At 43.3% G+C, this 12,416-nt stretch overlaps 1 protein-coding gene across 3 annotated transcripts in view; it reads left to right on the forward strand.

The window, feature by feature from the left end:
- The first annotated feature begins 3,844 nt into the window (after nucleotides 1-3,844).
- Nucleotides 3,845-12,416, forward strand: part of ADD3 (adducin 3) — a 100,209-nt gene continuing 91,637 nt past the window's right edge. For all 3 annotated transcript variants that reach the window (XM_062000939.1, XM_062000938.1, XM_062000945.1), the window contains exon 1: nucleotides 3,845-3,947. The gene's annotated coding sequence lies outside the window, so the exon portion shown is untranslated. The remainder of the gene's footprint in view (nucleotides 3,948-12,416) is intronic.

Below are 12,416 nucleotides of genomic sequence, written 5' to 3' on the forward strand. Positions count from 1 at the left end.
GAGGCAAAAAGCATCCTTTCCTGTCCTCTGAAGGGAAGAGACAGCTTTTTGGAGGAAATGTGAACGTAATAGACTGTACATTTGTGTCCCATTGTACTGAGGTCTGACAGGAAACACTTGGGGTTTGATTCAGGAAACAGTAAATAGTATTCCTTTATAATACTCTCATAACTCCGGTTATCCTGCAGTATCTGACTACATCCCTGTCTTTAATGTATATATTCTCACAGCTCTTTCCAGAAGACCAGAAGGAAATCTGGCCACAGGGGAGCGAGGGAGGCATGGGAAGAGATCATGCAGAAATTTCCAGCCGACAGCCCTCTTAAGTGATAGCAAAAGGCCATCAGCTCTCTCCCTTTCAAACCAAAGGGACTATGTAGCAGCTGCCATTACTGACTGCCACCAGGGTGGTTCCTTACAGGAGGAGAGCTGCGAATACCAAACTTCGGGTAATTTCTGAGAAGTCTCTGCTAAGCCTTTAAGAACATTCTCCCACTGTCAGCTCTCACTGTTAGCACGCAGATGGTCCTCCACCATGGATGTGAGGCCGCAGTCTCCCCAGCAGGCACCAGGGAATCCCTTGGCTAGAAGTTCACCCTGCAGTAGCATGGAAAAGGCCCCAGCCCTCAGCATTTAGAAATATTCCCCATACAGCCAGCTGAAGCAGTCTGTAGGATCAGTGCTGGACCCTGGAAATGCCTTTCATCGGTCCCGAGGGAGCGTGCCTCCCAGAGCGACCGGGGTCAGGGAGCTGTTACGCTCCTTTGTCCGTGGGGAACGTGCAGTACCATCAGTATTTGGCATTTTGCTGTACAGCTCATGAAGCTGTGAAGATTGCAAAAGAAACCAAACTCCCTCCACATAACCCAGAAGAGATGGATTGAGAACATAATGCCCTTGATTGAAAAAGGAGGAAACTTGTGGTATATATATATATTTTTAACTAGAGCTAAAGTAATTTGGCATGCATGTCCCCTGAGCTGCTCCCTAAATCACAGCTGCATGCGGAATTATCTTGCTCTTAGCTGAAGTAACTCCTTAAAAAAAAATCCCAACATGTAGGTCATTAAAGTGCTAATAAAAAATGTTGATGAATCTCTGAGCAGTGCTCTGATTATCTCTCTGTGGGGAATGAAGAACTCATTACCATGAGCTCCATGCCACTCCCTCCTCCTTTCTCAGAGTTTGGCATAAAGCAAGGAAACAAATGTTTGTGGTTTGGCCAAGTTTCTAATGAGTAGCTCAGCTAGGTCCACTGATTAAACACATGGCTTTACAGAGGGTAAAAAAGGCAGCAGCACTGTGTAAAGTGGTAAAGCATTTCTGCCAGACTGGGTCCCCAAAAAGGAAACACTTTACCTGTCATACAGATTGTTTGCAATGTATTTAGCAGGAAATTTACAGAGAGAGGGTTTCATTGACACAGCTGACGAGGATAATGCTGTTGTCTGATCTCTCTGCTCTAGATGTTACCTCTCCCACTGCAGAGAAGGCAGCAGCCCCCAGGTACCACAGGAGCAGGCAGCACAGGCAGAGATATCCATTTGCTGCATCATCTGCAGGAGCTGCAGCACAGAGAACTGTCTAACTGCCTAACTAGAACTGGCCAAGGCTCTTCAGGAGCACCTGGCAGTTATTCTGAAGGAGGGAACAAACCCTCCAGAACTAATAGAAGTCTGTCCCATGCAGGAAATTTTCTTCTTGATCCTGCTTGTAATCCATTTATAGCTTGAATCATGAAGACTTGTCATCTCCTTAATGTTTTCAGGGCTAAAGTAAAACTCATCCACATGCCTAGGAGAAGAAAACTCACCCTACCATAAACACAAAAGCCATCTGTTTGGATAAGCAACTGCTGCCTCTGAAATTCAAATCTCAAGGTGTGTGATCAATGTCATGCAGCAACTAGCACTCAAATCAACCACCTGAAACATCAAGTCTGTCCCCTGCTGTTGCAGACAATGCATCATATAATGACTTGATTAAACTTCGTCTCAAAAACAGTGAGATTTTTCCATTCCCAATACTTGCCCCCGGAAAAGGTGAAATTTGATTGCTCTAATGGTTAACAACCCTCCTCTAATTTTCAGCTGAAATTTGTATGCAGGTTGAGGCAAGTGCTGATCCACCAATTTCACTGCAATATCAGCTTCACTTTCAAAACCATGTTCAAAGTTTTTAACTTCTTGGCCTTTCCAGGTTGAAAGTTTGTTAAGTATATTTTTTTTTTTTCTAAAAGGAAATTTAAAAAAGAGGGGATGAACATGCAAGGAACAACCCTACTAATTCCATGAGTGTTATACTGAATAAATATGCAAATTGGAGAAGGCAAATTGCTTCGGCCTTCACTGCATGCTCTGCGTTTAGGTATGTATTCTTCCAGCACCTAAGGTAAGTTTTAATTTCCTTCAACCACCACATAGTTAGAGGTCTACCATTAAACAACAGATGCTGTACCATCTCACCCCATTATTAGTGTCTGGTACCTACAGGTTCCCATAGTGCTCATCCAGTCATATGGAGCCATCTCAGTGCTAGGTATATACATTTGCAAAGTAAAACATCTTCTGCATCCTCATCCTATCCAAATCAAATACCCCATGGCTGGGTAGTTTGGTGCCTCAAGCAGGTTTTTTTCCAAGGACCTCTCTAGCCTTGGAGGGCTCTTGCTTGCCTTTCTGAGAGGGACTTGTAGCTCCTATATGGATGTGGTAGCTGCAGTTGGCAGGGCTGGAGGCTCTTTGGTGAGGGGCCCAGGCTTGCAGTGGCTTCACCCTGCCCTTGCTCCAGCCCTGATAATTTCATGCTGATCACAGTCAGCAAGCAGTACACAAAATTAAAAGGTTTTGTCCCCAAACCTATAGAAAGTTAGTCGAGTAATTTTATAACTTTAAACAATATTGCTGATTTCAAAGGGAACTTTTAAGCTTTTCAAGCCCATTTTAGACAACTTCTGAGAAATTAAAGAAATTACTTAAAAGAAATTAAAATGTAATTAAAATACAGATTTTTTTTTTGCACATAGAGGACAACTGTCACCCAATGCTTCTGTAACTTCAGAACTGCTCAGATATAAGCAAATCAGCCAAAAAACCAAGAAACCAGTAACTTTGGGTGGGGAACCAAGACAGAGATTATTTCAGCTCCAAAGCAGAACAAGCACAGGAAAAAAAAAAAGAAAGAAAGAGGGAAAAAAAAGGACAGCTTTTGCCAAAATGAGATTTGCATTTTGTTCAGCCTTTTTTTAGCCAGGGCTGGTTTTTCCCCAATGATGGTGCGAGAGCCTTCTCCTCAGCAGCACATGCCATCTGGAGAAACCTTCTGCTGCCTTTTGGCCCCGATGACTGTTTTAAAATCTCCCAAAATTTCATTCCAAAACAAGTCTTTTGTTTGTCTGTTTGGTGCCTTAAAAAAAAATTATTATTCCCATATACACCTCATTTTAATCCCTTCCATCAGCTGTGCGCCGGACTATCTCCCCACATCAGGCCTTGCTCGCTGTGGCCCTTTCAGAGATAGATGGTCCGCTGAGGCAGCCTCGCCGGGGATAAACGGTGTTGCACTGCGGGTACAAGCGGGGCGAGTTGGGCCACAGATAACAATGGGGCTACTAGGCGGGAGGAAGGACGCTGGCAGTATCACCGCCCCCCGGCCAAGTTTGCAGCTGCGGGAACGGGAGGGTGAGGGTGCATCTGCCGCCCCCTCGCTTCCGCGGCTGCAAACTTGGGCGAGGGGCGACTACGGGAGGGCGCTGGGCAAGTCCTCCCTCATTGCCAGATAGTGAGCCACGGCGGGCGGGCGGGCGCGGGAGGAGGAGCCCAGGTGTCCCTTCCTGCCACATAGTGCGCCGCCCCTTTCCCCGCCCGCTCGCCCGCCGCGGTGGTGCTGGGGCTCCCGCCGCCGGCGAGGAGGGATGGACTGAGGCACAAAGGCGCGGGCCCGCTGAGGTAACGCTCCGACGCAGCGGGGTTGAGGCGGCGGCGGCGGTTTCCGTCCTTTCCCGCCGAACGCGGGTGGTTAAGGGCCGTTTGCGGGGCTGTGGCCGAACCGCCGCCGCTGTGGGGGAAGGGGCGGCGGGAGGCCTGGCGCGCACCCCCGCTCTGTTCCCTCAGCTGCCCGCTCCGTTCCCACAGCCGGCTCACGGCTGCGGGGCCGCGGCCGCCGATGGGCTGGGGCGGTGCGGGGGGAGAGTCTGCGGTCGCCGTGGGGCTGAGGTAGCCGCCAGCTCTCTGGCCAGGGGTAGATGCTGCAGTGCCGTCTTTCCGCTTCAGTGCCGAGCTCGAAAGGACGGGGCTTTAAATAATGCGCCTCTGCTCGGGAGCTCTGCTCGTCAAATAAAACCTTGAAAGTAATTATTATCATTGCGGACTGTCCTTGGTCCACCGCAAGCTCCGGACTCCCGCTCAGTCTCGGGAAAACTTGTTAAAAATTTACATTCTTTAGGCTTTTCGTATGTTTAATCGCGCACAGCTCCACCTTTGCCGTCGGTGATGGTGGGAGGGGGAGCCCAGGAATGCGATTTTTCGAGCGCGGGCACACGCATTCCGCTCACGGCAATGCGTACCCACCGGCGTGACGAGCATCTGCCCTGCGCTGCTGCCTCCCGGGACACGCGTTGCGCTCACGCAGAGGCGCGTTGTGTTCACAGTTCGGGGTTATTTTCATGGTGTGTTTCAAGACCAAATTGGAGATTGCTGCCTTGAACTTTAGGCTCTAGAAATGAGGTTTACGATGGGGCCTTTTGGGAGTTTCTCCCTCAGTTTTGGTCTCATCTCGAAACCGTTTTCATCTCGCGTTGGAAGCGTATTTAGGAATTCAGAGCAGATTTATGAATCGCTGTTTGTCTGGGCTTCAGGGCAGGCAAGGCAGGGTCTGCATGGACAAATGGTATGATTTGAGTAGGGCTGGCTCTGTAAGGGGAGCAGAGCATGCCTCAGAAACAACCGCTGCAGACGGTCATGGAGGCGGTTTGCATCTGTCTTAGCATCGGTATGTTATAGGCAGATTGAGGCAGAATTTGCTGACTTTCATCCATGGGTTCTGGACTCGTGTCTGGGGGGGTAGTGATGTGAAACCAGGCAGTGGCAAAGCAGGTAGGATTATGCATCCTCTGTGTGGTGCCACTATGTGGAGGAGTTAACTTGTAAAACAAACTGATAAAATCAATGGCAATCGAATATTTGGGCAAAAAAATAACTGTCCCACAGTTACAAAAGCATGAACGTATGAAAAATTGCTGAGTTACTAGTTGTGTGGGAGAAGTTGCTGCTTAAATGAATTTCGGTACCAGAGGAATGAAGCTGACAAATGTGACCTCAGCCTTTAAAAAAGGGCTTTGCCATGCCTGGGGCAGCTTCAAGCTGTCTCACCCACCTCCTGGTCCAGTTGCAGGTGGCTGGAGTAAAGCACAGGTGTGGCAGATGTATGGCTCTATGTGATCTGCTGGGAAACAACGGTGGTGGCTTTGGAGTGGAGCGGCACAAACTGGGGCAGTTGTGCACGTGGCTGCTTTGGCAGCAGATCTGCTGTGAAAGGCTCTCTTTCTCCTCTCTGCCAGGGTTTGCCGGTAGTTCTGTTGTACCAGGGAGTTCTCTGGTCTGCACGCTCTGTCATGTGAGTGGTCTGGTTGGAAATGGTGTGTGAACTCCTCATTCCAGCCTTGTTGGTGGCATCCAGTGCTTGCAGGGAAAGAAGGTGTTGACTTTGGGAATGCTGTGGGCTCTATGGATGTTATCAGATGAGCTCCTCAATGCCACTTTGAGTAAGGAGTGCGTGCGCTCCTCAATGAAATGATGATTGTGTGATGTTTTAACTTAGAAATGTTCACGTTAGTGCTTTTAGTGGTACTTATTTTTTTTTTAGAAGGCACTACTTGTGTATAGTTTTTGCTGGGAGAATGTGAAGCCCTAAGCAGGTAGCAAGGGGTGGGCAGTTTGGGGGTTGAGTGATGATTGAGGTTAGTGCATGATGATGATGATTAAGCACGTCCTTAATTCTTGACCAATAGATGGAGTGCTGCTACGCTTTAGGATATCTGGGGATTTAATGGTCTCTTGGTTAAATCAGTCATTATCCTTGACTCTTGCCTGAGGATTGAGGCAGCTGACATTTGTATTTAAGGAAATGATGAGTTTAGGGTGGTGCAGTTGGGCTGCGGTGTACACTGTGATCATCTAACCCAAAGAGGAAGTTCAGGTGGTGCCTCTCCTCTCACGCTAGAGACTTTGAGTTGCTTGTAGAAAGGGTGGACTTTAGTGATGTGGGTGCCTGGGAATGTTTCACTGTTATCAAACTGCAGCTCTTCTGTCCACCCTTTGCTGGTTATGAAATGAATGTCAGTTGTTCGACAGGGCTGGATGAACTGAGCTCAGTACAGTGTAACTGTGCTGGAACTGTCTCTGTTGCATGTGATGTTAGAGGTGACATTGCAAGCGGGGCTGCCTCCTTTTGTTCAGCTCCACTTGTTACAGGCCAGTTGACCTGGTGTAAGGCACTATTTGTCATGGAAATTGGCAGAAATTGACATGTAAGAGGTGAAAAAGGAAAAATATTTAAAGACATGACAATGTTTGTTTCCTTTTAAAATTATTGTTGCTAGTTAAAACTGCAACAAACATCCTTACCATGCTGTGGATAGTGTTGGAATGATAATGCTTTAAAACCCCCCAGTTTTCATTGGGGAGAATAACTTATGTGACTTGGTGCGTAAAATTGTTAGCATTTTTTTACACTGGATAGAAATGTTTGTTTCTTAAAAAAATGTCCTGTAACTTTAGCAGCCATAGCATCCTCTGGCTATTATTTCCCTTGTAAATCAATTTTGCATTTTCATAATGCTGCTGTTTCAAAAAACTGAGTCGGTCATTGTTTTGGTATTGACTTAGAAGAATGCAATCTATATTATTTCATAAAATTGCTTCCTGTTACTTCAAGCTATGTTTTGAAATGCTGGTTGCCACATGAGAGATGATGGCAGGGGGTGATGTGGCTTTTGGTAGGATTCTTGGGGGTAGTTGTCTTTTGTGTAGCTTTTTTTTGGCCAGAGAAAGATGAATAAAAGCTGTATGACCCTTAGGGAACAAGCAGCAACTTACTAATTGTATGTTAATGTTAGGTCTGTTTGCCACAGTCTATTTTGCTTCCTATATAACTTTGAGTCACTTGGCCTGTAGGGAAACTCTTTTCTACATTCAAGATAACCCAAGTCATTGTACATCATCACAAATCAGATTTTGAGGTATTTCTTTAAAAGACATCTTAGCAAGTACATGGTTGTTCTGTGGATAAGTTGTGGTTTGGATTATTAGCTAAGACAAACCAGCTTTAATCAATTTGGTTAGATAAAGTATAGTTATGACATGCTCTTACTCTGGGCTTCAGGGAGGTGGTCACTTCAAAATCATCAGTAAACTAGAAGATGTTTAGTCCTAAAAAGTTGAGATTTTCTTGAGACTCACTGAGAAGTCAGTGAAAGGTGGCTTGAGAACTTCAGAGTTCAGTGTGAGGGTGATGGTTTCTGGTTCATTTTTTTCTACCCTGGATCTTCACAGTTTGGTAAATGTGATGTAGGTATTTAGTTATGCACCATGTTTAATACACTCTCAGAGTGCTGTCTTATGGTGGTAAAGCTACTTCTGCTTGACAAGGACACAATCAGCTGTTACAAAGTGCTAATTAGGGAAATATTGTAATAGCCTCACTCATTGTTCCAATCTCTTCAACTGTCCTGGTCTTGGCTAGAAAAAAACTCTTTTCTTGCCTTGTATTATTTAATGTGTTAAAATCCTAGTGACATCAAAGCAGCAGGTATTTTCCATGTGAGTTAGCAAGTTGAGGTGCAGATCAGTAAATCCCAAGCTGGTATGAACTCCGGCTTACTTTGCAGATTTTCTCAGTATTTTCTTGACCTGTAGCAGCTAACAGCTGGTAAATCTCTTGTGCAGTCAGAACCTCCTGAAGTTACTTCTTCAGCATAGTACGTGGCAATCTTGAACACTGTAGAGTTAATAGCAGTTTACTGCAGCTCTTATTGTCTGTGCTGCCCTGAATGAGTACTCAGCATAGTGTCGGTGTTAATGGCAGCTGGCACTTCAGCCAAGAGCTGAACTATCTGCTGTGTGGGCCAAAGAAAGAGGATTGAATTGTTTCGAAAATCTACTTGTTTTCATTTATACCTGTAATAATTGATCTCAAGATATTTTTACAAATTTGTGCATGTATTTAATTGTTACATTATCTGGGGTGTTTGGGGGGTTTTTTGTTTTGGAGTTTTCAGCATTCCTATGCATGTAATCTGTAGCTATTACACTAAACATGGCAGAGTTTAGAAGCCAGTTAAATCTGCATCATGTTTGCTGATGTGGAGTAAATGTCAGTTCTGGAAGCAGGGTACTTGCCACCTAACCAAGCGTTCCTGGGCATGTCCTTCTGAGGGCAAGTAGAGTGCAAAGTAGAAAAGCTTTCTTATTGGATAAAAGCTTGGTTTACTTGTTCTAATACAGTAAAAAAACAAGGAAGGAAAAATACAGTTTGAAAGATAAATATATTCTGTTTTCCTCCTCCAAGTCTGGACTGGCTTTTGTGGAAGAAATGCTTTTTTTCACAGCTCTAGAGGTCTTGACAGAATTGCTATGGAAGTGATTAGGTATTGAAGTTGTCTATGTGATTCAAATAAATCATTTCCAGAGCAATGAAAATTGTGAGTTGGCTGGATTTGGAGGCACCGCTGATATTAGCCTAAGTTGTTTCATATAATCCACTATCCCAGTACTTCCTTAGCAACCTGTAGGACATTTTAGTCTTTATGGATTTATATACAAGAAACTCTGTATTTATAAAGAGCATCAGTAAGGCCACAAAGTCAAGTATTTGAAAGCTGGATAGTGCTTTCCAAAGAAAATATCCTTGATTTAAAAATGAAAACTAAACTAAAGCATTGGAAAGTATACTTATGTGCCCTCATGTCAGGAAGATAAATGATTTGGCTCAGATACTTCAGATCTAGCAGACACTTAGCAGAGGCAACCTTCAGCCTAACGAGTGAAAAATTAGGTGAAATTGAAAATAGGATTTTGGGACGGAAGCGGCAGACAATACTAGGCAGTGCATCCAGCTCTGTCCAGAATTGAATACAATGACACAAAAGTAGTGACCTCACAAGTACCTTTGTGTTTTCCTGACTCAGATGCACAACCATTTTTAGGTTTGCTAATGAATTGCATAACAGTTTCTCCAGATTCCTGATCAATTCTAAAACAGGAGTAAAACAAAATATAATCCAACTCTCTTTTAATGTACCATTTACTGCTACACACAAAACTACCTACCTACCGTATTTGCTGTCTGTCCTAAACCACTAAAACCAAACCAAACCACTTTGTTCTTAGAGCAAACAAGCTTTGTTTGGAGCTTGCATGATGCGGTAGCCTGTGGAGAGTGGTAAGAGCAAGTGTTCTAGGATTGTTTTCAGTTAGATTATCTGCACTCTCTATGATGGTTCTGAAGTTTAGGGTGTAGGAAGCTGTGTACAAAATTAATACCTGTCATTCCCATGTTAACTGAAGACAACATTAGCCCTTTTGATGCAGTATTACTGCCAAAATAAATGAATAACTAGTCAAATAGGTTTTTTTCTGTATCATGATTAGCTTTTGATGGTGCCCACAAGAAGCCCATCATCCTGTTTCAGATCTTGATCACATATGAAGCATTGTACTAAATAAGTACTCAGTTACAGAGTGATTATCTTTGTAATGTTCATAATTAATCTGTAAAATTTCTGGCTTTCAATGACAGCTGGCTTTAAATGTCTGTTTGTCTAAAAGTATATGCAAAGGCAAAACTGTTGAGTCAAATATTTTTTTGACCCAGCTGTTGGGATAGAAGGGAGAAAGCAAAGATGTTCGTGATCTTTAATTCATTTACTAAATGGAAGCTGATGTCTCTTAGGATAAACTGTGTATTTTCAAGCTAAAGATTGTGTAATTTTCTTATTCATGAAGTTATTGAGGTTGTGTAAGAATCTGTGGGGGTGTGTTGAATTTTCTACTTTTTTTCCCCATTCCCATTGATGGAAATACTATTGAATACAAATTAGATTTCTTGCTGATGTGCTGATTGTTATGGGTTGACTCTTCAGAGCTGTTTGTCTTTGATGCATAGCTGACTTGGCATTCAAAGAACACGTGCATGTTCTGTGTTAAACAGCTTAAGGACTGGAGTGACACAGTTGGAGAGCTTGGCAGATACCTCTGTGTGTGCATGATTTGGAACGAAAAACTGCGTCCTCAGTGATGAAATGTCCAAAGCAGATCGCTCAGTCAAATTTTCATAAATATTTTTATTGCAGAGACTTAATCCTGAACAGCTGAGGAAGAAAAATGAAGTTGTGATACATGCTTTAATAATGTCTAGTACAATGTTTTGTGAAGTATGCCTGTAACCAGCAAAGCCCTCTTTATACGTTTTGGCTTGTTTCTTATCAACCTGATCAATTCCAGATCTATGATTTTGAACAAAAAAAGAGGAAAAGCACGGAAGAACTTGCAAATAGATTGAATTTTCTGGATTTTCAAAAAAAAAACCCCACAACCAAATTAACAAAACCAAACCAGAAACTAAACACAGTGATCTGGCAGCCAGGTTCCTCCTTCCTCTTTTTTTTTTTTTCTTTTTTGTTACTCACTCTGTTTCAAACTTTGTTTAAATAGTTTTGCAGCATGCAAAGGGATTGAACACATCTGTGTAGTGAGTGAGTGAGTCTGTACTCAAAAACATTTTAGGTTTTTAAAAAAAATCTTGAAATGAATCCAGGTAGCTTCCTAGTTAAAACATATCAAGTAACATAAAGCATGTGAGCTCAAGGCAGCTGAGTTTAACTATATAAAACATTTAAGCTGTAAAACACCAGGAGGGGTTTTTTTTTTCAATAGATGCCTGGATAATTTGCCTTTAGGTGGCAGAGAGCTAATGTGGGTTCCCTTTTTACATCAGATGTTTTCCTGTGGGCCAAGCACTTGGGAGGGAAAAACTGAAGTACTGCTTCCTCTTTAAATGGTTGTTGCATACATATTACGCTCTTTGTGTGTGTTCACCCAAGCTTAGATGTTTTTAAACAGCAGTGTCCCGAATTCTACATGCCCTAGGACAACTCCTGGTTAAGGGATAGATTTCAAAGACTCTTGGTTCTTCTTGAGCACCTTGTCATGCAAAGTGGAAATTTTTACTGTCTGGTCAGCAGAAAATGTTCTTTCTCACACCATTCCTAATGTGAGTATTTTATTGCCTGACAGTGCCTCTAATCAAATCAAGTGACTTAATTTATTGCCAGGTGAGATCTTGTGTCCTTCAAAATACCTTATGTCTAAATATCTCCAATTGCCTGGATCAGGACATTGTCTATCCAGTGATAGACCCAAAGTCACCAGTAGGGATTGTTAGTGCGGTAGGATGTCTTCTATACCACAGAAGAGGCCTCCAGCAAGAGCAGCCAACATTTCAGTCATATGCTTTGTGAAATCTGCTCAGAGGTGAAGATTGTCAAATCTCTCCTCAGGTAGCAAACACATACGATGTATTTTAGAGCAAAAGGGAGAGCGCTGAGAGGAGATACAGGAGGTAGAGGCACTCTCCTCTGTAAGCAAGGTGAGCAGGGACAAAAGCTCACCCAGTGGTTCCAGTGCCAGTAACTTTGACTGTCAGGTTTTTTTTCCTATAGCTGCAAAAAATAGACGAGCCCTAGCCCATATATATCCTCAAAGCAATGTGCATAGGGCAATCCTTTTCAAGAACCTCAGCTCCTATATTGCACTTGCTTCTGATCTTGGATCTGTGAACTGTTTCACGGGATTCCACAAAATAGGGCAAAGTATAGTAGTCTTATTGTTCCAATACTTGTGTTAGGAGATCCTGCCTCTCCACTGCAAAAATTGTCTATTTTCTGGTTCAAAAGGACCGAAATCCTCTCCTTTTGACGGGAAAATAGTAAAGAAACATAAAAATCAGATATGTTGCTTCCTTTCCTAATGATATCAACTAATACCTTGCATAAGACTCTACTGTATGTACAATAGCGACCAAACAATTAGCTAATGGTGGGAGTAAGAATAACAGTGTCATATCTATAGCCTGGGTTAGCCTTTAACAAGAAAGAATAGCTTCAGGTGTACTATGTAACACCAGTGTCTGACTACTGTCAAACATACTGCAAATGTCTAGTGATAGGTATTGTGTGCAGTAAATTTATCTCTGTAGTAGAAACCCGACGTTGTTGCTATTCCCAGGGGATATGTTGAATTCCATTATTATTGAAGCTGAGCTAACAGAGCTTTGCTTATAGTGTACATACAGACAAGATGGTTCTTCACAGAGAGGTGACCTTTGCTGTATTTTGGTTTCAGATTTCAGAGGGACCTATT

Source organism: Colius striatus, chromosome 8, assembly GCF_028858725.1.
Source record: "Colius striatus isolate bColStr4 chromosome 8, bColStr4.1.hap1, whole genome shotgun sequence".
Lineage (NCBI taxonomy): Eukaryota > Metazoa > Chordata > Aves > Coliiformes > Coliidae > Colius > Colius striatus.